This window comes from Corvus hawaiiensis, chromosome 26 (genome assembly GCF_020740725.1).
Source record: "Corvus hawaiiensis isolate bCorHaw1 chromosome 26, bCorHaw1.pri.cur, whole genome shotgun sequence".
NCBI lineage: Eukaryota > Metazoa > Chordata > Aves > Passeriformes > Corvidae > Corvus > Corvus hawaiiensis.
In genome coordinates, this window is record NC_063238.1 from 14,957,472 (window position 1) to 14,983,303 (window position 25,832).

Here is a 25,832-nt window from a genome sequence, read left to right on the forward strand (position 1 = left end):
GCTCAATCCCGTATCACCTTGATCCCTTCCTTTCCCTGCCTTTGGTTCTTCCCCTAAACATCCCATAAGTCTTTACCCCAAAATGCTCTATTATACATCCCATAATATGTAGCCCTAAGCAGTAACACCCACACAGAGCTTTTTGGTTGACTGCTGGGTGCGTCCCCCACCTCCACGGGAACTGAGGCTTCCCTGGGAGGGGCTAGATATGTTTTTTGTCTGACCTGGCTCCCCCACCTGCCCAAGTGCCCCTAAACTCCTCTGTGCAGGTGGAGATGTGCCTTAAATCACCTAACCTAACACAGTCAACTGAGATTAAACATCACTGTTGAGATGCTGCCAGTGCTGCACATTCAGGCCTGCAATTCCAATTAACAGAAGAGGTTCAAGGCAGGGAGTAAACAGGAGCAGCCCAAAACAGAGCAACTGCAGAACTGCACAGGTGAAAAGCCGTACCATAACCACTACAAAAATAAACACAATGGATTTCCAAAAGGGAACTTAGGTTCAGAATTTTGTATTTCATCTGAGAGACTAAGAACTTTACCTTAATGAGATTTCTCTTTGCTGCTTTCCTCTTCTACTACAGACAATCTTCCTATCTATACCCAGGCCACTGAAGCAGCTCTTCACGTTTCAGACCTTACCACAATGGAAATCATCAACATTTCCAGCTCGGGTCTACTCCAAAACCTTGCTGAGGCACTACTTGACCACCGGGTCAACTGAGCAGGCACAGCACCTTGGAAACTCCCGTGTGTGTTTGTTCTGGGAGCTCATCCAGCATGGCTTTTCTTGACCAGACACAACCCTGACTTGCTCTTGAGATACGAAGAGCTCTCAGACTACAATGATTTGACATGCACCAGTGACATGTATTATCAATCCAAACTAGACTGGTTGGTGTTATTTATGCACCAACATAACTGTGCTTGTCCTGCACATGGGATGGGTCATGGGTTTGTAAACTGTGATAGGAATCCAGCCTTCTTTATGAGCCTGTCGGGCACTCAGTATGTGCACAGCACTCTGTAAGCAACAAAAATAGACATGTTGCCTACTGCTGGATCTCAGAAATATCAGGACGTCCTTGGTAAGAGGGAAGCATGCCCAGGTGACCTTGAGCACAGCACAGTGCCTGTCCTCTGCTCTCCCCTTTCAGGCACAGAGCAGGAGCCACTGCCACAGGAGCTCTCCTCCATCCCAGGGAGCGCTGCATTTTTTAGGGGCACGAGCTGAGGAGCGCTTGAGCGCCCTGAGGCCGGGAGGTGAGAGTGGGAACAGGGAGCCCACACACGAGCACGAGCGATTACAGCGGATTTTCCTTCAAACGGCGAGACCCAGGCACACAGCTCTCCCGGGGGACGCTCCCCCTTGGCTCCGGCCTTGCGGCGCGGCGGGAGCTGCCCTCCCGCGTTCCCCGCCGCTCAGCGCGGTACGGCCGGGCGGCGAGGACGCGGTGCCGGGCACGGGGGTCGGAGCGGGGCGCGCAGCCCCATCCGCCGGGCGAGAGCGCCGCGCTCCCCGCGGCCGCGGAGGGGACTCCCGGGAGGGCCCGGCTGGCGCGGGGCGGAGCGGCCCATCCCGCCGCCCTGCCTGGGGAGGGTCCCCCGGGCCGCCACCGCACGCGGGAGACGGTGCCGCCCCTCGCAGGCTCCCAGGCAGCCGGGCACGGGTGTTCCCGCGGGAGCGGCGGCCTCTCCGGTGCGGGTGGAGCGCCAGGGCCCCGCGGGGCTCGGGAGGCCGGGCGGCGGGGCCGTCTCCCCCTCCGCGGCGGGAGCGGAGTGCGGCGGCCCGCGGAGGGGGCGGGGAGGATGACTTCATGCCTCCGGAGCGCCGTGAATTTAGGAGCAGCAGCTGCCGCCGCCGCCGCCGGCGGGATGTGGGGGTGAAGTGACAGCGGGAGCTGCCGCCGGCTGAGGGAGGAATAGCGCTGGGCACCCGCCGAGTCCAGGGGCTCTGGGCCGCCACCAGCAGCCGCTGCGGGAGAGAGGGAGGGAGGCAGGAAGATGCGCTGAGCCGGTCGCTGAAAGGTGAGCAGGAGCTGCCGGGCGCGGGGGCGGGTGGCGAGCGCTGCGGCGCTGCCTGGCCGGGGGAACGTGGTGCTGCCGCTGCGAGCCCCCGCTTCGGCTCTGCCGGCTGCCCACCCGGACAGCGTCTGGAGCGGTGCTGGGGCTCGTAGCTTCCTTCTCTTTCCTTCTCCTCCCTTCTGCCGTGGTTCCCTCCAAAAGCGGCAAGGCTGCCCTCTCTGAAGCGCCACAGTGTTGCGTTTTATCTTCCGTGGGCAGGATGTGCCCTGGCTCGGTGCCTGCTCCCCGCTCGGCGGCCCGGGCTGCACTCCGTGCCCGAGTCGGGGGCACCCTGTCAGTGGCGTAGCACAGGACGGGGGCGAGAGCGGGAGGGCTGCGACAGGTGCGGGATTGCGCTCCGGACTGCCCGGGCTCCCCCCAGTCCGATGCGCGTTCCTCAAGTGACGGGGAAGACATCTTGGGGCAGAAGGGCTTCAGGGGAGCAGAAGCAGAAAAAGATGTCATCTCTTACACATTCCTGGATTTGGACGTCGCTTCGCAGGGAACCAAAGAGTGTAGAAGTTGGGAGAACAGGCCCTTACGCCAAAATGGATTCTGTCGTCTTCTTCGAAGACTTCTGTGGTTTTTTCCTTTTATTAATTTTTATCATCTAGCCCAAGGTTTGCAACAAACAAAATAGCAGCAGAATTCAAATGCTTTGTTTGTTAATGGAAGAATTAGTGAGTTGCTGTTCCATCATATCACCTGTAGAAGTGGAAAAAACAAGAATGCATGCATATTGTAGCTTGGCTGTTGACATTGCACATCGTGGTATGTACATACGTCTTAACATCAAATGAATAGTGCTTTGGAATTGAGAAGAAGGAAAAAAATCTGCCTGACCTATTTCTGTGCCTGATACACTGGTGGGTTTTGTTGGGTTTTTGTGTTGGTTGGTTTTTATGTTTTGTGTAACTTTGTTCTGTTTTCAAAAGGAAAACTTGCCCTGAAGCAGATATGGCAATACAGGAGGTGGGTGTGCAGAGGCAGCTCATTAGAATAAGCACTATCTGTGTATGTAATGGTTAATGGCTCTATGTGGTTTGGAAATGGAAGCAATGACTGTGTCTCTGGGAAGTAAAGAATTGGGAATTAATCTGTTCTTAATGAAAAAGCAAGCAGGCTACTGGAAGCTGAAGGTTATTTTATTCAATGTCTATTTACCTGTATATTCATCTTCAAGGATCCTGTTTCCCAAGCGTTCACAGAGAAGCTCAGACAGTTGAGGGATTCTTGGTTGTGGCTGAAGCCTCTGGTCATGGTGCTAGAATGACAGAAGTAATACTTAGGGAGGTAACAGGCAGTTGCTTTGTTTGTTGTCATTATTTCTGGGAAGATGTTTAAATACAGTCAGTACTGTTGCTGGGTATGCAGAAGGCAAATGACAGCTACAGAGACAGAAAATGTGTATAAAAAACAATTGAGGCTTCACAAGGCTGAAACAAAGAGCGAGTGATGAATTGCAGAGTCAGAAATCAGTTCAACAGACAAATCCTTTCTCTGAAACACAGTTATTAACTATGATCATGTATAGGCTTGTTGCTTTAAGTGTGTCATGGCACATGCAATGTATGTATTTCAAATTAGAAAAAAAAGTCTCATTTTGTCAAACCTGTATCTTTCATCTACCATACATTTATTTTGCTCCTGTAAAACACTTGGAAGGATTGGTTAGGACATTTCTATTGGCTTTTCCTTTCTAGAATTAAGCATGGCTGGCTGTTTCAGAGGTTGCAATGTTTGTAGTGTTTGGCTGATTTCTTCTCTAGTTGCATTTGATTGGAAAAAAAAACCATGTAGCTGAGTCCAGATGCTTCACATATTAGCCCACCCATTCTACATAAAGTCAATTTCTTCACTGAAGTGAAGAAATCAAGTAATGGCCTCCCAGGCAGTTGTTGCAAGCACAGGGTAGCGTGAGTACTCACTAATGTTGACACAATGTTATCACAGCAAATTTAACTCTTTGTGCTTCCTGGCAAACCTAATATTTCAAGACTCTTAGTTAACATTTTTTTAAAACAATACGGTTGCAGAGATGAAGCAGTAGTTGACCAAGAACACGACTGTAAACTTAAATTACTTCTGTTTTTATCTTGTGTACTCTAAAGGCAAATGGTGTAATGTGCATTTTCATTGAAAAAAAAGTATATCTAATTATTGATGGGAGTTTAGTTCAATGGCGTAACTGATGTAAATCCACTTCCTACAGATTTCTTTCCCATAATTCTACTTGCTCCTTCTGTTACTGTAACTTCCATACTCCTGCCAACCAAAGAAAAGTGTTTTTATTGTGGTTAAATGGGGCAACAGCACCACTGACTGGAAGAACAGCCTAGTTGGCCAGCTGGTTGGTGCCAGACAGACTGGGTAGCAGCTGAGATTTGGTTGTCTTTTCCTCAGAGGTTCTGCTATTTTGGAACACTTCGTCTGGGTTTGTTCTTCAGATTTGCAAGAGCTTAATTATTTTTGAGGTTTCTAGGTTGCCGTCGGCCTTTGAACCAGCAGGTTCACTTATGCAGTTTTATTAGTGGGGACCAAATGGGTATGTTTGCAAAAGGCTTGTTTCCTTAGTAGAACACACTGGAAAACCCAGTGACCTTGAATGCACTTGAAGTTGCAGAGGTTTGATTTCACTTGTGGTCCTTTCCAAGGGCTGAGATGAAACACTACAGTTAAATACTTTTTCTATTATTATGAGAATTTTAAAAATGATGTTTCCAAGTGCTGTTTGAACTAACTGAAATGACCGTGTTTCAGAGCAAGCAGGTCATTTTTCACTTACGTTGCTAGTAGGCTTTCAGTTGGATTATTTTTTCCAATTTAAGAATTCTATAAAAAAAGGCTTGAGCAGGGTAAAAGGGGACAGATATTACACAATGAACTTAAAACTATGTACTTTAGCATGTTCAAACAATCAAGAGTATTTCAACAACAGTGATACCATTTTTATTTTGAAGAACAAATGCATTCACACTTTCCAAATGCATGTCCTTCATGTGCAATAGCTCATGTTTCTGGGAGAGAAAAAAATGATTTCTGAAAAATAAATGCCAGACACAAACTAAAACTTTGTCTCCTACTATGCAATTGGATTTCATGCTGGACTAATTGTCAATAGGGGATCTTTATGTGAGTGCCCAGTCAACTGCAAAGGTAGCAATCATTAAGGAGAACTAACAGTTTTATCCATTTATAATATATTAGTGGTGGCAACAAGACAAGTATTGATTATCTTTTAATTTTGAATGTGACACAGTAAAGTAAGTCAGCACTTCACAACCCAAATAATAAGCCCCTGAGTTTAATATGAAATATGGAGACAGAAATGCAGAGTTCATGTATGCTTCTTGCAAAAGAAAACTGATTGAAGCCTTTCCCTTGAAGGGGACTGTGTGTAAACAGCAGCACAAGCATGGATCTATTTATGTGTATTGCTTTCATGATGTATTGAGAAAGTCTCTGTATTGTCTACTCTTAGAAAATCACTTTATTGAAAAAACATAAAAGAAAGGATCTGATTATACAGGAACTGTATGTTTCCAGTATATATCGCAGTCTTAAAATATAATCATATCAGAGGAGAAAGTCACACAAAATGGACTCTTATAGGACAGTTGGTGCAAATGTCCCAGCCAAATGCCAGATCAAAAATTTTCTTTTCTTTTTCCTTTAATTCTTATGGTAGAACCAATAAGGTATGATAGTGGGTTTTGTCTTTCCTAACATACTGAAGACACGCTGCATTTCTGAGCTGGTCATATTCTGTGATTGTAAAGCAATTCCAGGGTATCTCTGCTCTTCTTCCCTGGCTGAACCAAGTATAAAACATGAACTCTGAGGAAGAGCTGTAGTAGAAGAATTTCCATGTCAGCTGGGGTGTAGTTCTCTCTAGCAGAATTTGGTTTGTTTTCTAGCCTTTATTAAAATTAATTTTAAATTGGCTACACTGCTGTTCTTTGCCTTTACAGGACTCATGGGGAATTTAACCTGCCTTTATGGCAACTGCCTGGTCTCTGCACAGCTCTGTATCCCTTTCTGCACTCATGTCCCAATGATTCATCAGATGTAATGGGCAAATAGGTCTAATGATGACATACAGTCTTAGTTTCTCTTACTTCAACTGCTTTTTCTTGGTCACATTTTTGTTCTAGCAACTATTCCAAAGATCCAAAGGTATATCGAAGTTATCTTGGCAGCTGTTAGCTAGCCCATGAAATGTGCTGCAGCTTTAATGAGATCATATAGATCTTAATATATCCATATAATTATATATATTGCATAATATATATATTTGCTAGCTATTCACTTATTTGCCTTCTACCTCCTACAGAATTCCAGTTACACATATGGTGAGCATATAACTGTGGTGAAACGATCTTACCACCTGTTGTTTTAAAATAGCACAGATGCTTATTAATGGTCCTTCCATGATACTGTTTATAGTACATGTTAAACCTCACTTAAAATACTGTGGATCATGTTGGTAAAGGATATTATTACTTCAGCAGCAGCCTTAAATTGATTCCTGTTCAGCATCTTGACTTGTCAGTCGTTGGTAGGTAGGAGAGAGGTAAACTCCACAGAAGAGTCAAAGCTGTGATGCTCATTGAGTGAGCTGTCATGGAATCCTTCACAAGGTGTTCTGTGGAAGTGCCTGCTGCCTTTTGGATAACTAGTCAACCCCAAGATCTGCAAAAATCATGAGCACACAGATTGGCTAACTCATAAGTCTTGTGCTCAGCTGATGTGAATTCCTTCAGGCCAAGCTCAACAGCACTTTCACACTTCAAAGCAAGGGAAAGTAAATAATTGCAGAACTTTAACCTTGACCAAGACTGTTGCCTAATGTATATGTATCTTTTTGTCATGGAAAAGTCATTTCTAAACTGACTAAATTAAGTTTAGGTGTATAAATATTCCATTAACTCCTGGGTTTTTTTGTTCAATCTCAGGAGTCACTGGGATTCTCAGTTTTGCTTTCAAACAGTTTCTAGAGTTCTTCTTAATATTTCTGCTCTGCATTTCTACAACTCTACATTTGTTTTGGAATTTTTTTTTTTTTGGTCTAACCCAGTCAAAGTAGAAGTTAAAAATGTATCTCTCCTTTGAAATCATCTATCCACAAGTAGACCAAGAAAAATTCTTGATGTTAAGTGTCAGTTCGCTGAGATGTATATTTGAAAGTGCAGTCAGGCTGAACAGATTCAGCTACTTTCAACCTTCTCAAGGTGCTTCCTTGAGGCACAGAAAGTTCTTGATATTTGTATGTTGCTAACGAATTCCAAGAAAACACTTTTATATACTGAAAAAAAATATATAACAGAAAAAGGAACAAAAGATGGGTCTCATTCAAGTTTAGCAAAAACTCCTCATAACTAGTAGGATGAGTAGCTCTGGATTTTTTGTGATTTTTTTTTTTTTTAAATGAAAAATATATGTGAAAACTTTTTTTCCTGTGGTACATAACAGATGGCATTGATTATTTGTGTTTAGTATTGCTAATAAATTAAAGAAATAGTTGTTCACACTAAACAGTGACTGTCAGATGCCAGTTCCAATTATACAGGATGGGCAAAAACCTCTTCTTGTTCAGTAGAAAAACTCCATGGCATATTACAGTGTAGCTTGTAAGAATATAAGTCTGCTATTAAAATAAGATGACTGGCAAAATTCCAGTAAAGGATGCTTAGAGAAGTAATGAATAAATTAGGTGGAGTAATCATCTTTTGATACAGTCTCCCAGTGTTTGGTGCTCAGCATTGATTAGCAGTTCTGTGGGCATAAAGCAATGTTTGCACTATTCGATTTAATTGCAGGAGGCATCATGTCCTCACTGCATGTGTTCGTTGATCTGATTTCTGTTCACAGGCTCCACAGTATCCTTTGGCATGATTCAGAGCATGTGGAGTGTAAGGAAGAAAGTCTCTTTGTTTTCCCTTAAAATTTGTTGCCTAATGGTTTAATTGGGGGCCTTTTTAATTGACATGATGTGAGTAATGTTAAACACTTGGGTTTTTTTCAGTTTCTCACAAGTCAAGATTTTCTGTCACACTCTTTTTCCTCAAGAACAGAATTGTCTTCCTATATGTACTCTTTCTGCACATATGGACTCTATTTCATATTTGTTTTATTCTTTGACGCTATTTTTATACTTCCTGAAAATTTTTTCTGATGTGCAGAATTCAGAAACTCTACTTAGTAGAACAATAATTTCATATTTATGTCCCATTTCTTTCCCATTTTTTTCACTATGCTTATTTTTTCCAGTTACTAATTGCGCTTCAATTGGGCTGAAACTTGTGTCCCTATGAGGGTCCTTTTCATTGTAGGATCAATACAATAATATGTTTGCATGACTTTAAGGTACTGGTGCCATTAGCAGGAGACAAAAGAGCTGATAGGTGGATATCAAAATTGCATTTTAAATGTAAGAAAGAACAAACTGTAGTGTGTAACCTTACAGAGAAATTCAGTCATAAACCCTTCCTTTGTTTTCTGTTACCGTTGTTTTAAAATAGTTGGATGATGGCAGCTTTACTGAGTTGGGCTAATGTTTTTGAGCTCAGATCTAGGAAGCAGAAAATAAGTGAATAGGATTTGTTAATGCATATAAGAACTGGAGCATGTGAAAATAATTCATACTCTAAAAGGCAGGCATAATGTGAAACACTTTATTAAAAAAAAAAAAAACAACAAACCACACAAAACCAAAAATAGTCTGCTGAATTTTAAGTAACTGTTATTTGTAAGGTCTCATGGAGTCAAAACGTGATAAGAGATGTGAATGGAGTCTGCATAAATATAGAAGCTGTATGACTTGAGAAAGAGACATAGCTCATCAAAATGATTACAACATGCCTTTAAAGCCTAAGGGAACTACAGCTTTTTGTCAGTGAAATAAGCCCATTTTATCATATATTTGTTTATATACAAGCTAATAATGTTTCCAAACACCAAAACCTTTTCCAAGCAAAATATTTGTCCTGAATAGGGAGTTCTCTTAAGTTATTCTGAATAGCTTGAGGCTTTATGGAACACTTTTTTTCTTTTTTTTTTTTTCTTAAACCTCCTTTGCTTATGTGTTTATTTGCCTGCAGGGCATACAGGTGCTGATTTACTGAATGGCAGCTATAATATTATACGATAGTAAGAATTGTATTGATGCCAGTGTCATTCACTCTAAGTGACAATATGCAAAAATAATGCCACCACTGCTACATGTCCTTTCAAAGTCTAATTTTTCTGTCTATACCTAATGTGGTACTACTTGGGGCTGACTGAGGCAATGGCAATATTCTCTTCAATTTTACAAAAGCAAAATCCCTGCTACATTGTGAAAAACAGGTGCAAAGCCTTCAGTCATCCCCAACTTGTGCACAAAGCATCTCCAAAACAGATAAAGTTTGAATGGGTATTTATAGAAGATGAACATGATAGCCTGCACCCAGAGGAACACAGATACTGTATAAGAAATTTAAGCATGTAATATCACTTCCTTGCTGATACTTTAGTATTCATTACATGTTCATGTAACAGTAGGCTTTTAATACTAGCTAATAATGGGGAATGACTTCATTAGCATTTAAGGAAGGAATTGAAAGTGTTTTGCATGGTGTAATTCAGTAGCCAATTGTCACTCTAGAAGATACTTTTCAACTTTACACTCTGCGCTCTTAGGGAATTGCTGTACAGACCAAAGAGCAAGAAGAAACATTGTTGTTATCCTCTTTTTCTCGAATACTGGCAAAATGTATTATTTATGTAGCCCCTTTCATCATGGAAGATCTCAAAATGCTTTTCAGCACTTCCATTTTCATTGACAATATTTGGAAATAAGGGATGAAAGCTGTTATTTAAACATTGTTTTCCCACAGTTGTATAGCCAATAAGACTGCAGATCAGGGAGTTACTTATGCAAATCTCCAGAAAAAGGTACTGATTTCTGATGACTGCTGCAGCACGCTGAGCTGTGGTATTTCCTTCCAGGCAGAAAATTCTCTTTCCTTTCACTTTTGTGCCTCATAGAAGCAATTTTTGAAGACCATTCATCCGTTAAAGACTGCTGCTCTGCTTGTTAAGCAGAGTTTCTAGTGGGATAACACACTATGCACATATATTTTGTGTAAGTTTTCTAGGTCCTCCAAGTCCACTCTTTGTTTGCATTTCTGTTCCTCCATGCTCCTCTAGCATTCTTGGTCCGGTGAAGTCAGGGGCTGGTACTTGTTTTGGAAGTGTATTTTTCCACTGAATCTTTTAGTGTAAAATTTTTGAGTTTAAAGTTGTCCCTTTTGGTAGCACAATATTTCTTAACTACTGTCTTGAGCATTTATTTGGAGTCTAACAGGTTGCATATGTTAAATAACTGGATATGATTTCTTAAGCCAGCTACAAGGCAGAATTCTAGAAAGAAGAAAACTTTAGCACTGTTCTGAAGTCAGTATCCAAATGAATGCCTATTTTCCTGTTGTGGTATGTTGCTTTAATTTCCTGGAGCAATGGGAGAAAAAGAAGTGGTGAAAACATTCCAAGTTTCCTCTGCTTTCCAGACTGTGTAATCTGAACACTGTGTATTTTTTGATCCTAAGGCACCACCTGAGCATTTCATTTTGCTGTCCAAGCATGTTTCTGGCAAGTAAGCTCTTCTATCCAGCTCCTCTTGAGAGGAGCAGTTGCCTGTGTCTCTGTGCTTAATAGTGATTCATTACACTCTCAGGGCTCATCTTCAGTGTCATCTTTCATAATTCTATTCTTGTATGAATTTTGGTGGCAAGTATGAAGTTTCTGCGTTTGGGTGGGGGGTTTTTTGTGGCTGGCTGTCAGCAGGATCAGAGTTGCAATCTTTGCTTTCAGTTAAACAATGTCTGTGAGTACTGCTGAGGACTAGGACAGTTTCATACATGACTGTTAAACTGTTGCCGAGGCTTTTTGTGCATTTTTGACTTATGTCAACTTGTTCTTCCAAAGAAGGCAAAACTTGTTCTGGGAATTGTTGTGGGTTAGATGGCATTTCCCAGCAGGTGATTTGAATGTTGTTCAGAAAATAAATTCTCCTTTTAGTTTACCTGACTCTCCTTTGATGTGGCTGCTGTTGAGGCAGGCCACATTTTTAGCTAATTTGTCTGGCTCTTCTCTGCTCAAACTGCTGAAAACAGTGGAAGCTTTCTATGCATCCTGTGATACCTGTCTTTCAGCTAATGTTGCTTCTATGACATTCTTCTTGAACACTTAATCATATCTGCTATTTGTTCTGTTGAAAGAAACTTCAAATTCCCATCCCCCTTTCTGAAGTATTCCTGTTCTGCTCATAGAGTAGTAATTTCAGTAAAGTGTTCTACTTTGTATCTCTTTTTGAGCATATTTAAAAGCCTTTTTAAGGAAAGCAGAAATATTTTGGAGTATTGTGGTTTTCATAATAACAGGTGTAGATACTTTCAGTAGTTTTACTTTCTGCATGTGGGGTTTTTTTGTGAGAGATGTGACAATCCAAGATAAGTCATAATTTAGCACCTTAAATTTCTGGATTATCCCTATATAATCCCTATTCTAATTTATAATGTAATTAACATTCTGATAACAGTAGCCAAAATACTAGACTTTTCTTTGTCACCAAGATGCCTCTGTTGTAAGAGATTCTTTTGTAAGTAAGGACATTAATGTGGACAGGTTGGAAAGTTGTTAATGGGAGTTAAATGTCACCAGAAGAGTGGGAGGGTGGATCTGGTGCATGTCCTTCTGGATGAGTCAAAAATATAATATCTAAAAACTCAATTGTATATATGTAGTCATGTTGATACACATTATCAGTTGTTTGTCCAGTGGCTGACTTTTTCTCTCTTCTTCCATATGAGGTGCCATCTCTGGAACTAACAAGTGTCAGCCCAATATGAGTGAAGGAGTAGTTCCTTTTACGAAGATTAGTAATAGCAATTTGAGTAACCCGAATTAAAGGTACCTGTGATCTCCACTCTAAACTTTTCCTCTCCTTTTTTCTTTTCTGCATGTATATGTATTTGGGTATTAGTTAGGTGCTTCTATCTTACGGTTTGAGCATAAAGACTTCTTACGCAAGCTAAGAAACAAAGACTTCTGTGTTGGGTTTTTTAATTTTGTTTTTCTTATAGGTTTCTACTGTTCTCTCCAACTAGCCAGCTCACTGAAAGCCAAAGTCTTATACTTGGCTTGACGGTTGTTTTTATCTAACCCAGCTGATGTATCACTAAAGGAAAAAGTATTCAGAGAAGCATGAAAAGATTCAGTAGGATTAAATAGCAAAGCGTATTTTATTCCATGCAGGAGCAGCCATTGAAAGCTAAAAGCAAGCTAAAGAAAGAGCCATTAATTGTGGGAAGTTAATGTAAAATGGGAATCATGAGAGATAATTTTTCAAATCCTTTCAGCTACTGCACACATTGAATCAGAGGTCTTAGGTTTACAAGTGATCAAGTATAAAGAGAGATAGAAAAGAAGCCTATTAGGGATAAAGTAAAATTGTTGAAGTGGCCGATACATACCTGCCCAAAATCAGCTGAGTGTGAAAAGACTCTCTTCTTTCCTACCCTTGAGGACGGTTTTAGACACATTTGACCAGAAATGTTGCTTATTTAAGGTGGCATGAATGACATCTGAGAGTGAGACAGAGATGAAGTCAGTATCCATGTGGTTCTATAAATAAAGAAGGTTGCCTGCAAGGCCTTGCTGAATGCTGGCTTGTCTGTTAACTGAAAGGGCTAACTCTTCACAAGTTTAATTCAAGTTTTATTCCTTCAAGCACTTGATTGTTCAAAACTAAGCCAAGGCAGAACATTGGTTACTTTCTTTTTGTATTTCTCCTTCCCTATTTACTGATTGCTTCCAGAGCTTCACGTCAAACTTGATGAAAACATAATTCTCTCTTTTGTAGTCATTTGCTTGATTTCACCTGGGAAATCTTCACACAACTGTATCTGACAATAACCAGTTACTCCTGAAGGATCCTTTGTCATCCTCTAAAAATTCTTTTGTCTCTGAACACAAGAGGAATAAACAAAGACTTGAATAAGCTCTAAAGTTCCAACCGAGTGCTTCATCGTGTGCACTTGGGTAATCCACAGCACAATTACTTGGACTGTGCACATGTGCATGTCTTTGCATGGAAACTGGAATGATGGTGCAGAGAATGGGAATGCCTAGGTCTCATCCTGACATTTTATCATGACAAGTCTGCAAAGTAGTTGCGAAACATGCAACTTTAATGTTTTGTCTCGCTCACTGGCACATTTTGCTGCCAATTTTCTTTTAAAAAAAGAAGGTAGACTTCTTTCTTTAAAAAAATTCTTATAATTCAAAAAATTACAAAAGCTAGTCTGCTACCTGCACTGAGTAATACTTCAACTGTTTCATTTGCTGGAGCGGGTCCAGTAGGATCTATCAGAAAGCATGGTTTAGCCCTAGTTTTCTCATGAAAATACCTGTTTTGGCAAGTAGTTTCTATTTCCACAATTGCTGGGAAGAGGACGTACTTGATGCTTTCCCATCTATCTGAAGCTGAATAGAAAGTTTTACACTTATGTGGCTTATCTCAACGTGCAAGCTTTCTACCAGGTGCTTTGAGGGAGCTAAAATTGTGTTCCTTCAAGCAACCCATTTCAGAAAGAAAGTAGTTAACCAAATTGTTATTTGTAGTTTTTTCTACTCAAAGTGCCTTTTTGAAAAGATACTTCACCTAATAACTGAAATTATTTTGACTCCTTCCTCAAGCTTCCTGGGAGAAGACATAGGCCAGAGAGTTTTTATATTCAAGGGAGAATTTTCTACAAGCTTTTGATGAAGTCCACTTATTTCTATGGAACATTTGTGGTATTCTTCTCATCTTCAGATGGCATCTGTGACAAATTTTCTAGTCTTTTTCTCTTACTATGTGTATATAAGCTACCAAAAAGAGTGGAATTTATTTGTGCCACATTGTTGGATAAACTTTCTTAAAAAAAACCCAAGCGTCACTCAAATTTAAATTTAACTGTTCACCATTCCTTCTTCCATGCTTCTGTACTCTTCACTTACATTTTTTTGGAATAGCAAGGAAATGACAGAAGTCAAAAGAAAGCTAATCTAAGATCTTCTACAAAAAAAAGGTGAATATAGTGACTTAGTTACCAAGATCTGTTGAGCTGATAAATCCCAGGCAAAACAATAGAAAAAGCAAAGCTGTACGTGTAAAGTATATTGAAGGACAGGATTATAATTCATGCAGATCACTGATGGCTAATGAAAAAAGATCGTGTCAAAGAGACTCTGACATGCTGGCTTTACATATTTTGGAGGTTACAAAAAATACACTATTAAGCCTATTTTACTTGGTGAAAACTGAAGTTGAGGCTATTTCCCATATTCCAGGCAAACACGGTGGTGGTTTCAGCACTGTTCAGCATTCAGGTGTATTCAGTTCATACCTATGACTTACCCACTGCAGCTTTTTTTGTACCATGTGTGAGGAATGACTTCCCAAAAAGTAGTTCATAGTGGTGTTTAGATCAGTACTGGCCCAGACGGTAAGCAGCTCCTCCTGTGTCCACTGTGAAAAGATTCCTAGAAGATGAGTTAAGAGTCTTACCTCCTCAGAAAATACCAGTATCTATTTGAAGGAAAATGCCTGGTTTTCCCTTTTTTTCTTCTGTCTCTGCAATGGTTTGCAATATTTGTAAGTGTTCCGTTACCTTTCTCTCTTCCCTGGCTACCACCCTGCTCCTTCACCCGCCCCACCAAGAAATAAAAGCAAGAGGGAAGTTTTTCCTACAGCAGAGAGTAGAAGCAGAATTCAGAATTCAAAAGAGCTGTGAATAACTGGAGAGCTGATTTCATAGAGCTGATTTGCACCAGTTGAAAACAATTGTTTACTGATAACTTACCTTGACACAAATCTTTCTTTTGAAATAGAATTCTGAAACCAAAGAAATGCAAACTAAGTTTACTTGTTAAAAAGTGTTGGTACTCAGAATATGTAAGTATAGCAAATTTCTCAACAGTATCTTAAAAATACTTCTTCATAAGACTCACTAAGAATGTTTGTTAGCTGAATTCAAAGGCAGCACAAACCAGATTGAGTTCTACCAGACCATCTAAAAAACCTGCATGACGAGTGCTATTTTGTCTGTCTACATCTAATGCATTTGTGATCCTGTTCATTGCAAACTTATGTAATAAATCCACTAAAATGGTCCCTTTCTTGCTGTAAAACTATGAAACTGTTGAAACACTGAAACTGGACATTTCTGTTTCTTTCCATATGACTCATCACTTTGTTTGCCTCATTTAAATGTTTTACAACTCATTAATTTCTTCTCATTATTTTGTGTGTCTTAGTTCTTTCTACTTTGTTTGTACTGGGCAATAAGAACTCTGTTTTATTTGTCTTTCTGCATTTCAAACTTTGGTACAGGCTGCTCTCCATTTCAGCTCCTTGTTCCATCTACAACAGAGTAAGATTCTTCCAGACATCAGCGTGTTGCCTAAAAATCAAGAGGGTGGTTTAATGTCCCACTATCTTCCCTACTCCTCTTGCGGGAGATATAGTGAAATCTTGACTGCTGTGAAAACAGCTGCCTGCCAGCTGTGCCACACGCATGTTACCTAGTACCATGACGAGAACCTCTTGTATCTGTTGCAGTCAGAGGACGCTGGCTGGGTCTTTCAAATTATTGAAAATGGCACATGAGACACAAGATGAAGAAATGCAAAGAAAAAGCTCACCAATTACAATGAACAAGGTCTTTCAAGAAGTCTCTGAGAAGCAGCTTAAGGAAAAAAAACCAAACCAACACAAACCAAAAAGCACTGAAAAAACCCCAAACACCAAACAAAAAGTCCCCAAACCCTCCCACTTTAGAACATACTTATTTTTCAGTGCTGTGGTTGGAACACCATATGAGAGTTCCTTTTGCAGAATCCTTTGTTTTCAGCCTCTAGCAGTTCCAGATCACTCTGTGTTTGTATCCCTCCCCCTTCTTCTTGTTTTCCCTCAAAGAACAAATATGAAGGTCAGGTCTGGGCTCAGACCATGTATGTGAGTGATTGATTTTTCCTATACACCTACAGCTTTTTTTCCTAACTTCCTTCACAAAATCCTAGGATGAGGGGACCTCTCTGCAAAAATGCATAATTAAGTCATTTTTTCCAGATACTATTAACAGATACAATTTCTTATTAGTTTTTTATTTTACTACTTCAAAAATTCTTTTAAAAAGAAAACCTTATTTCAATGTCTGCTTGCCCTTTGTGTTCCAAAGGCTCGCTTGTGGGCCAGTTTATAAAGGAGATCATGGTTCTGCCTCTTGTACTTTGCTACTGAGCTTGTAGGTATAGTATATATGTAAGACTTTATTAGATAGAATATGTATATGCATTAAAAGCAAAATGCATAACAGCCTTTAAGCTATCATCAAGCTGAAGGCCAGAGAATGTGTGTTCTTGCAAGTTTAGGAGTTAAGTATGCAAATCCTCAGCTTCTCTTGAGATATTATATTTTTTTGACTGTATGGGTAGAATCTGATGAGAATTCAGCCTGTGAAAATTCTCCAGTAAAGTTAATTAAAGCTGGTATCCTGAGAACACTTTGCATTAATTTTGAATTAGATTATACTTTTACTTTCTGCAATCTTAAGTAATCACATCTTAATGGTTACTCAATCTATAGCACTGTTTGGGGCTTAAAAATATCAAGGGGTATATTCCTAATTGAATGCTGGTATGTGGGAGAGGAGGGGTAGGTAGATATTGGTCCCCTTTTCTAAAGGGGAAACAGATTCCAAGCAGAAGGCTGAGAAAGAGGAAAAGGGCAGCTGGTCCTTCAGGACAAGAAATGGCAGCAGAAGGGAGGCAGCAAAGTAATTAACAGGTCTTTCTCCAGATGAGAAGGTGGCCTTTACTGTGCCTAATTACACAGGCAGTAATTTAAAACATGCTGTCTTGTCTCACAGTTGGATCTTGCAGTGCCTGGTTCATGCAGGCAGCCTCCTGGAGTCTCAGGCCTGTAAGCAGAAACCCAGGTAGTCTTTGCCTGAGACCACAAGCTGAGAGGACAGATTTCTTGTGAAGAGTTAGAACTCTCATCCTTTTTGGATTAATGTCGTAGTTTAATCCTTTGTAGATTAATGGCTTTGGCCTGTAATGTTACTGTTTTGCATTGTACCAGGATACAAAGGAGTATCAATTTCAGTGTAAACCTGGGCTCCAGTAAGTAGAAAGTTAAAATCTGATTTTGCAAACTCTGAGCAGATATGTCATTAAATGGAAAATACTTAGTTACTTGTACTATACGTCAGGAATGGGCAAATCTAGAGCAGGCTGTACTATTGTCAGGGAATCATCTTGCTAAGACTCAGCTGTGTGTCTAAGTTGGGGGCTGTATTTCACCTATGACATGGTGATAACTTTTTAAGCTCGTTAATCATGGATTAATCAATGTTCCTGTACCCTTCGCTTGTCCAGTGCTTTTAATGAGACTGGACTCTTGAGCCAAGAAGGTATCTGGAAACTACATACAGCCTTGAGGAAACTGAATTCAAGACTAATCTTTCCTATTTTACTTAAAAACACTAAGAATCTAGAACTGCTGGCCAGACTCTTTGTATTTGCATACCATCTGTCTCACCTCAGATCTGGTAAGTAGGACTCTGATCTTGAACTTGCTAAGAGGCACCAGTGTGCCATCACAATCATTCAGACAGCTGCTACAAAAGGGATATATTGACGTGTTAACTCAAGTTTAGTGGAGCCTACAAAAAACGTGAGGCTGGAGCACATGATGTACAAGCAGGGACTGCAGGAACTGGGTTTGTCCAGCACGAGGAAGACACTACAAGGAGGTCTAACAGCACTACCTGAGGAGGCATGGTGGAGATGTTATAGACTTTTCTTGGAGGCCTGCAACAAAAGGGTAAGTGGCAATAGTCACAAGTTGCAATACAAGAAATTCCAGCTAGATGTAAGGAAAATCTTCCTCTTAAAAAATGGTTTAGCACTGGTACAGCTTGGCAAAATGCTTGGGGAACCTCCACCCTTGGAGATACTCCAAATTCATCTGAAGTCCCTGAGCAACCAGACTGAAGTTTGAGGTTAGCCTACCTGTGAGCAAGTGGTTGTTGGACTCAATGGCCTCCAGATATCCCTTACAAAGTTTTTGTGTGATTCAAAGACTGCTGGTTTACTAGGTGTACCTGTACAGTCCTGACTCAGGGTCCGAATTTAACTCAAAAACCTGTGTGGAGGTAGGGAAGAAGTGAATCTCACTGCTCATCTTCCACATAATATCTTCATTCTAAGGAAGGAGGAGACTTGGTATCAGACTGTCCTCAGTCTCAAGGAACCCATGGACACAACCTCCAGTAAAATGTCTGTTGAAGTTGGTTTATCAGTTAGAACCGCAATTGTTTTCCTTCTGGTCCTGTGCCTTTTTGCAGACAAGGATGCCTAACTCTTTAGTCTTATGATTTGTGTGCTGAGGACTAGGAAACCTCCACTTCTTCTCCTTAGATTAAATGCATTGATTTTAATGGTCTCTAGAGTAAAATATGTGAGCAGTTCTGGAAGTCCTCTTAGCTTTTGGTGTTATGCTTAAGACAAGCTTTTCCATCACATGGTGCTTATTTCACAGGAATAACCTGATGTAAGATCATGCAAGAGACAGAGCTTCAGTTACACCTGAGAGTGTCCAAATGCAGCAGAGCAATGCTCAAGTGCCAAGAAGAAATGGGTCTCAAACTCCTATGTGTAGAAGAGAGTGACGGCAAGCTGCTTTTCTCCTGAACCTGCAAGACATGACCACAGTCTTTTTGTGAAGAGATGATTTTTTTTTTCCATATGCTGCTGCCACATGTGAAATTCTTACTAAGACAATGAGATATGAACAAAATAAGCAATTCCATATTTAGGTATTAATGACTTTGTCATTGTTTCATGTACCTTACTCTGGTGCAGAAAAACCACAGATATGTGACAACAGGCCTTGCAAACTAAATTTATCCTTCTATAAAATCCACCCACGCAGAAGATATTCAAGAAAAGCTCCATCACATGCTGAAATCTGTGAAAATAAAAGAACCTTGGGAAGTAAATTAATTTAAATTAATAACTATATCGTTCATATTGTATTGGGGGGGAATGACACAAGAAAGCACAGAAATACATTAAAGAGTGTAGAATTTCAAGACTATTTGGGGGGTTTTTTCGTGTTTTGGTTTTTGGTTCATTTTTTAATTTTTAATTGTGAATATTGTCAACATTATTCTAGGAGACCCTGTAGCTTCTTCTCCTGAAGTGTATTCACTCTAAACAACTGCCAAAGTCCTTCTGTACAAACCTGTTAAGGAAAGATAGTGAAAAATATTCTTTCTGGATAGAGAAAACACTTCTTTTCTGATTCTCAGAAAAAAATATATATATTTAGTAGTAATGTTGCTAGTGGCATAACATGAAGTAATCACTTTGTATAGAGCACAGGGGTTTTTTTATTTATGCATGCTGCACTATTATATTTTATACTTTATTTTTCCTATTTGTAACTTTATACTTAGTTTTTCCTATTTCCTACTTGCTTTCTTACAAACTATCATTGGATTGTATCTTCTAAATTCTGTCCTAATCTATTTGGTGTTAACCATGATCAGCACAATATTTTCCAGTCTTCTTCAAAGCAAATAGAAATACCCTTGTGACATAGCATGTTTCTGGGTCTGTGTGTTTTAAGGAAAAAGATATTCAGCCTTATAATGGCATAATGAGAGTAATTTTCTTAATGAAGCATGTGAGCTGACTTGAAGTGCTTACTCTTCTAGATGTACCTCATCAGGATTTGTTTCTAAGAACCTTCTTACCTAGTATCAGGCATGGTTCTGTCTCTGGACCTCCTCTGCTCTATTGTTTTAGAGTGCCCAAGATTAGTAGGAAGAATGCAGAAAAAAGAACATAATATGAAGCTGAACAGAGCAAAAATTATCTGAGTCTCGTATGGTTTTGCTTTAAAAGACTTGGTTGTTACTGTTGTAACATCTGGAAGACATAATGCTGTGCTGCTTCATTAAAACTTCATGCAGTAACATTAGAGCTCAGTGGAATCTTTGATTACCTGCTTAATAATCAAACTAAACCAGTTTGCCTGTGTTGGCAGTGTAATCATAGTCTGTATTTAATCAAATTACAGGTGGTGGCTTGTTTTGTTATTTTTTCTTGAAGTTGTCATTTAACCAGAAAGTTAACTGAAATTGTTCCAACTAAACTTCATTGGGTAAGAAGCAGTGGTTTGGTCTCGTATGTGATAAGTGGAAGAGGTGTGCTTGTGTTTCATGGAATTATGGAAGGTTGGTTTGATTTTTAACAATAAACAACCCCCCTTCTTTCTGCTTATATTCCTAGATCAAATATGGCAAATGCCTTTTCCTGTTCTACTGTTTTTATCATGAGGATGGCGTAGCACTTAATTTATCCTTGTCTTCATATAAATATCCTCTTTCGATTGTCAGGCTTGGAGAATCTGTTTACATGTTCTCAGCAGTCCAGTTGTATCTTTTTTAAGAAAAGGAAAAAAATCCTTCAGGTTTGTGTTGGGGGTTTTTTTGTGGGGAAATTTTGATTAAGTATGATTTTATTTTCTGTTGAACCCATTAATTTTTGAAGTCCCTTAAATGGCATCCTGAAGTAGGCCAAACAAGAGGAGAACTTACGAAAAATAGCTTTAATGAACCTAAGAATCATCATGTTATATAATGTGATACATATGGAGTTTCAGGCAATAACCAAATTTGACTTTACAGATAAGTTTGTTTCATTTGGCATATGAGTCAAATGGCTGAAAGATTTGTAGTGATTCCCAAAAAACATCTTGTCACATGTAGATGACTGCTGTCTGGTTACAAATGTGTTAATCCTGTAATGACATCATGAAAAATATCTCTGTGGAAAGGAGATTAGACATGTCAAGACATGTTTAAACTTTTATATTTCATAATTAATAACATAATTTTTTAAAAATTTCATTGATTTTAATATTTGAGTGCTAATGTTTGAATAATCCTCATAGGGTGTTGAGCAAGAAAAGTGGCAAAATACAAGAGGGAGAAAATCTTGTTTGGTTCTGAAAATCATACTTTAAAGATATTCCCAACAAAGGGTTAACAAGCAAATTACTTAGGGGGAGTAGAAGCATTTTGTGAAGAAAGATTTAAAACAGACTTTGAGTCTGAGCATGGTATAGTTAAGATGTGTCTTATCAGAATGTTATTTCATTCAGACTGCTGAAAAGCTTTCCTGAACTGAAGATACATCGTCTTTCCATTTTTAGCTTGGCTCTGATTTCATTGGAGTCTGATGAAAACAAATATGGAATGTTATCTGTTGTGCAAATATCAGTGCTATTTGTCTGAAAATACTGGCGGTGTTTCTGCTGGGTCATGAAGAGGCTGTAGGTATAAACTGTGTAGTAGCAATGGAAAATTTTGTTAAAGGGAAGGGTAGAGAAGATAATTCTTGGTGGTTGAGATAGCAAATTTCAAATGTATTGCACTAAAAGTTAGAATTTACTTACCTAAAGGTTACCTGTGGAGTACATGCTCAGTGAAGCTTTTAATCCAGTTGTAAATAGCCATGTTAGAAAATTTGGGCATTAATTGGTTAGGAGTAGAAAAAAAATGTCTTTGCCTTCTCTCTCCTGCCTCCCATATTTCTTCCCTTAATGTTTTTTAAAGTCTGACTTTAAAAAGTCAGCTGCAATCTAAGTGGGGTTTTCCTTCATCAATGTTTGGTCTTCAAATTTGCATTTTATCTTCAAATTTCATGTGGTGGTGTCCTAAATTTCAACGTTACATTAAGTCAAATTTTCAGAAGTGATAAGAGGGCTTGCAGTTGCTAGTTTATTTCACTACTTAATCCTAAATACTTTTACAAAGGTTAGTTCATACTAATTTCTGAAGCATAAGGTCCTTTGTAATATCTCATGTTGGTCACCTGAAACTGAGAATATGAGTCTCTATATAGTCTAATTATTTACCCAATCTTGGCATATGGGCAAGTGTTTTCTTTTTACCTATTGTTCTTTCGGAATGTTTACTTTATGAACAAGCTAATCAATGCTTAGAGTAGACCCACAAACAAACGTTACCTCTTGCAGTGTGTTTGCATTCTTGGCACTTCTGGCTCTTCTGAGAGGCATTAGTTCAGTTGAATAATATGGTGTGATCTTGAAGAAAACTTGTAATTTAGTTTCTGTAGTGAATGCTTTCTGGGAAGTAGCCTGTAAGTTTGAAAAGCTGGTGTATACTCCTCTTTTACCTTTCTTGGTACAGAAACCTAAAAATGGCAGCGCTAATCTTGTATTAATATTCTTTAAAATAGCAGAAAAGATTCATTATCCTTTCTCACGTAAAACAGGGCTACAGTCTTGGGGAAAAACACATTGATTCTGGTGTCTATAATAAAGTCACGGCTACAGTGCTCATGAGTGCTGAGTTTTCCTTGGTCTGCGATGGTAGAAGCTGGTGAGTAGAGAATAGTGCCTTACTGTCCATCTCTCATGGTGTTAACGTGCTTATCCACATAGCCTTTGCTTGGAAAGAGGCTGCCTCCTATCAGCTCTGAGACACCAGGGGGGAGAGCCTCACATGGTTGTGATTTCTAAGTCTTAAGTGAAGTGACAGGAGGGCAGTCTCAGCAGTTAGTGGAGTTTAGGGAAGACGCTGGAAAGCACAGTAAGTACTTATGGTCATTTATAGCCACTGAGTATCTTCTGACAGATACGAATTTTGTTGTTGGGTAGGTGTCGGCAGCGAGGTGGCTTTAGGGGCATCCTGTGTGAGGAAAGGCCAGGGTCAAGTCAGCTCCATGGATTTACTGCAGGATACAGCTGAGCCCCTCAGCCAGGACAGTGGTGTCTCTGGGAAAACTCCGGGAAAATATTTAAGCAAGGAAATAAAAATACCAAAACAAACAGGTAGAGGAGCAACAAACAAAGGTAGTGAGACACAGCACAGGGAACACAAAGGTTGAAGGAAAAGGAAGAAGTGGAGGTGTCGCTCCAGGCACTGGAGCAGAGATTCCACTGCAGCCCATGGAGGAGACCACAGTGGAATAGGTATAGGAGTAGGTATTTGCCTGCTAGTGTGTGCCACACCAGGTGTTTCCTGAAAGAACTCCAGCCCACACTGGAGCCTGTGGGAACAGCCCATGAGAAGGACCAATGCAGGAGCAGGGGAAAAGTGTGAGGAGGAAGGAGCAGCAGAGATATGACTGCACATTCCCATTCCCCATCCCCTTGGGCTGCTGGGTGATGGGATAGAAACTAAAGAAGTAAAGATGAGCCTGGGCAAAGGCAGGGTGAGGGGGAGAGTAGGGGACTGATGTGGAAGAAAGGTGTTGTTTTAACTTGTCTTTGTTTCTCACTATCCAAACCTATTTTAATTGGGAGTAAGTTAGTTTTCCCCAAGTCTAATCTGTTTTGCTAGTGCTGATAATTACTACAATGTCTCCCTGTTTTTATCTCAGCCCACTGGTTCTTTCATCTTACCATCATCTCCCTTGTCCTGTTGAGGGGGAATGAGAGAGCAGAGTGAACATCAGCCAAGGTCAACCTACAAGGGATTCTTTAAAACTAATTATTTCAAAAATAAACAGACAAAGGTTTGGGATGAAGGCAGTTCTCTTACAGCTTATAGGAAATCTACTAAGCTTACAGAGTCTACTGCTAAATATGTCTAGATGAAAGTAGTTATGCAGATGAAGTGAATAATTAATGATACCCACCTCTGCAGGTATACATACATATATTTACATGAGTAGATAAAGCCACGTTCAAAGTTCTCTAACCCTGAACACTCAAACTGTTGCACAGAAACATTACTGATTTCTACCACTTTTCTCAGGTGTTATGGTCCTTTATGTTTTTCTAGGTATAAAGGTGGACAATGGTACTTGGGATGGGATAGAGGCTTACAGATCAGCATCCCAAGATTTTTGCCAGGAGGAATGACAACTATAAAATAAATAAAAATAAAATAAGTCTCATCTCTGTCAGGAGACATTTCAAGTTGATTTTCTTCTTGCTCAGTCTGAGAGTCTATTTGGGTTTGTTTTCATGCACTTTCTTACTGTGCTCTGTCCGTATGTCTTTGCAATGGCTCCTAATTACTTAATTATTTTATTGTCTTCATTGCTAAAGTTTACCTTTTACTTGAACAATGCTCTTCCTTAGTGACTATGAGATGCGGGTTTCATTACTTCAGATTTTGTGCAGCACTTTTTTATATTTTTACCTTCTTCCTCTGAATTTGTACCTGCAGCTTGCCTTTTATGGGGAATATGGTATCCAGGAACTCACATCTGTGGGTGATTCTTATTCTTGAGAGGTTTTTCCCTGTGCCAGGATTTAAGAAGTGGAAGTCTTAAGAAATATTCTGCCCACATATACATTCTTACTGTAAGCAGACAGCTGGTACTTCCTTTCATTATCCACCAGCAGGTAGTAAAAAGGAGGGAATCTGTGATTTGCATGGCCTCGAAGCTCGGGTAAGCTATTCAAATACAGATGGATTTGTGTAGTCTAACAACATGAATTCCTCTCAGGAATTTTGTGAGGGTTTCTGTAAGTTCTCCTGTGTGCATATGCTCATATCCAGAAAACATGGCTTACACATTATTGTATTTTATTGAGTTTATGCATATGGCAAGAACTGTATGTTCAGATTCTTCTTAGGCTTTTCTAACATTTCTTAGTGCTCAGCAACTTCTGCGAAAGGGAGAGTTGCAAGGTAGAATTAAGAACTTGAGCTGCAGGAAATATGTGTTTGTTTGGATAACTTTTCTTGGCATGAATATAAAATGTCTACTGTATGTGGGTTTTAATAGGCCATCTTTTAAAGTCATTGAGCAATTTGTTAGGGTTGGCTGAAATCAATGAGCTTTGTGAGAGTCCAGAAAATTCTATTTCATTTATATGCTTCCATTGCTGGCTTGTAAATTGCCCAAAATGTTACCTCCATTTGGCAGTTTCTTTTTGTAGATGAAGAATTGGGACATTAGAGGAATATGAGTTAAGTATTTGAGCTTTAATTTCACTTGAAATTGGAGCAAAGAGAAATATTTGACCATCAGATTCAAAGCTTACTAACAGTGATTTTAAGTAGCTGTGGTTTGCAGAACTTGTATGCTACTCAGTTGTGGTTGGGTATTGTGTTTGTCAGGGTACCTGGATTTGCATCTAGAAATGCATCTTAAATCTGAGTATCATGGACAGAATGTGTAATGCAGCACTTTTTTTTTTTTTTTTTTTTTAGTTTCCATCTAGTTCCAACACATGGAAACTTGTCAGGAAAGTACTCTATAGTGCGTAATTCTCAATACAAAGTGTACAAAATGTTTCTACGTGACAAAGGATTATTTATCAAGAGAGTTGTTTTTTGTTTTGCTTTTTTCCTCTGCTTAATTAGATTATTTTTTAAATGTGGACGTGCAAAAGAGGTTGATAAGGTTCCTATCTTCAAGCATATTGTAGCAAATATAAGGGATGACTTCTGGCTAGGTTAGAAATTATTTGGCCTGTCTTCCAAATGCCCATAAATACTGCAAAGTATAAAATACAAATAACACATAATAACACATATAGCACATAATAACCAATCTCACCATGATAAAGAGTTGTTTATTAATGCTTTCTTCTCCTTCACCTGACTCTGGGTCGTTTTTGAGGTTTCAAACTGGTTGTTGATCCTTCCAAGTGTTACTGCTCTTCAGAACTTGATCTCT

General features: G+C 39.7%; 1 protein-coding gene across 1 annotated transcript in view; it reads left to right on the forward strand.

Moving 5' to 3' along the window:
* Positions 1 to 1,777: 1,777 nt before the first annotated feature.
* Positions 1,778 to 25,832, forward strand: part of PKIA (cAMP-dependent protein kinase inhibitor alpha) — a 43,214-nt gene continuing 19,159 nt past the window's right edge. Inside the window, exon 1 of the mRNA XM_048286559.1 lies at positions 1,778 to 2,033. The gene's annotated coding sequence lies outside the window, so the exon portion shown is untranslated. The remainder of the gene's footprint in view (positions 2,034 to 25,832) is intronic.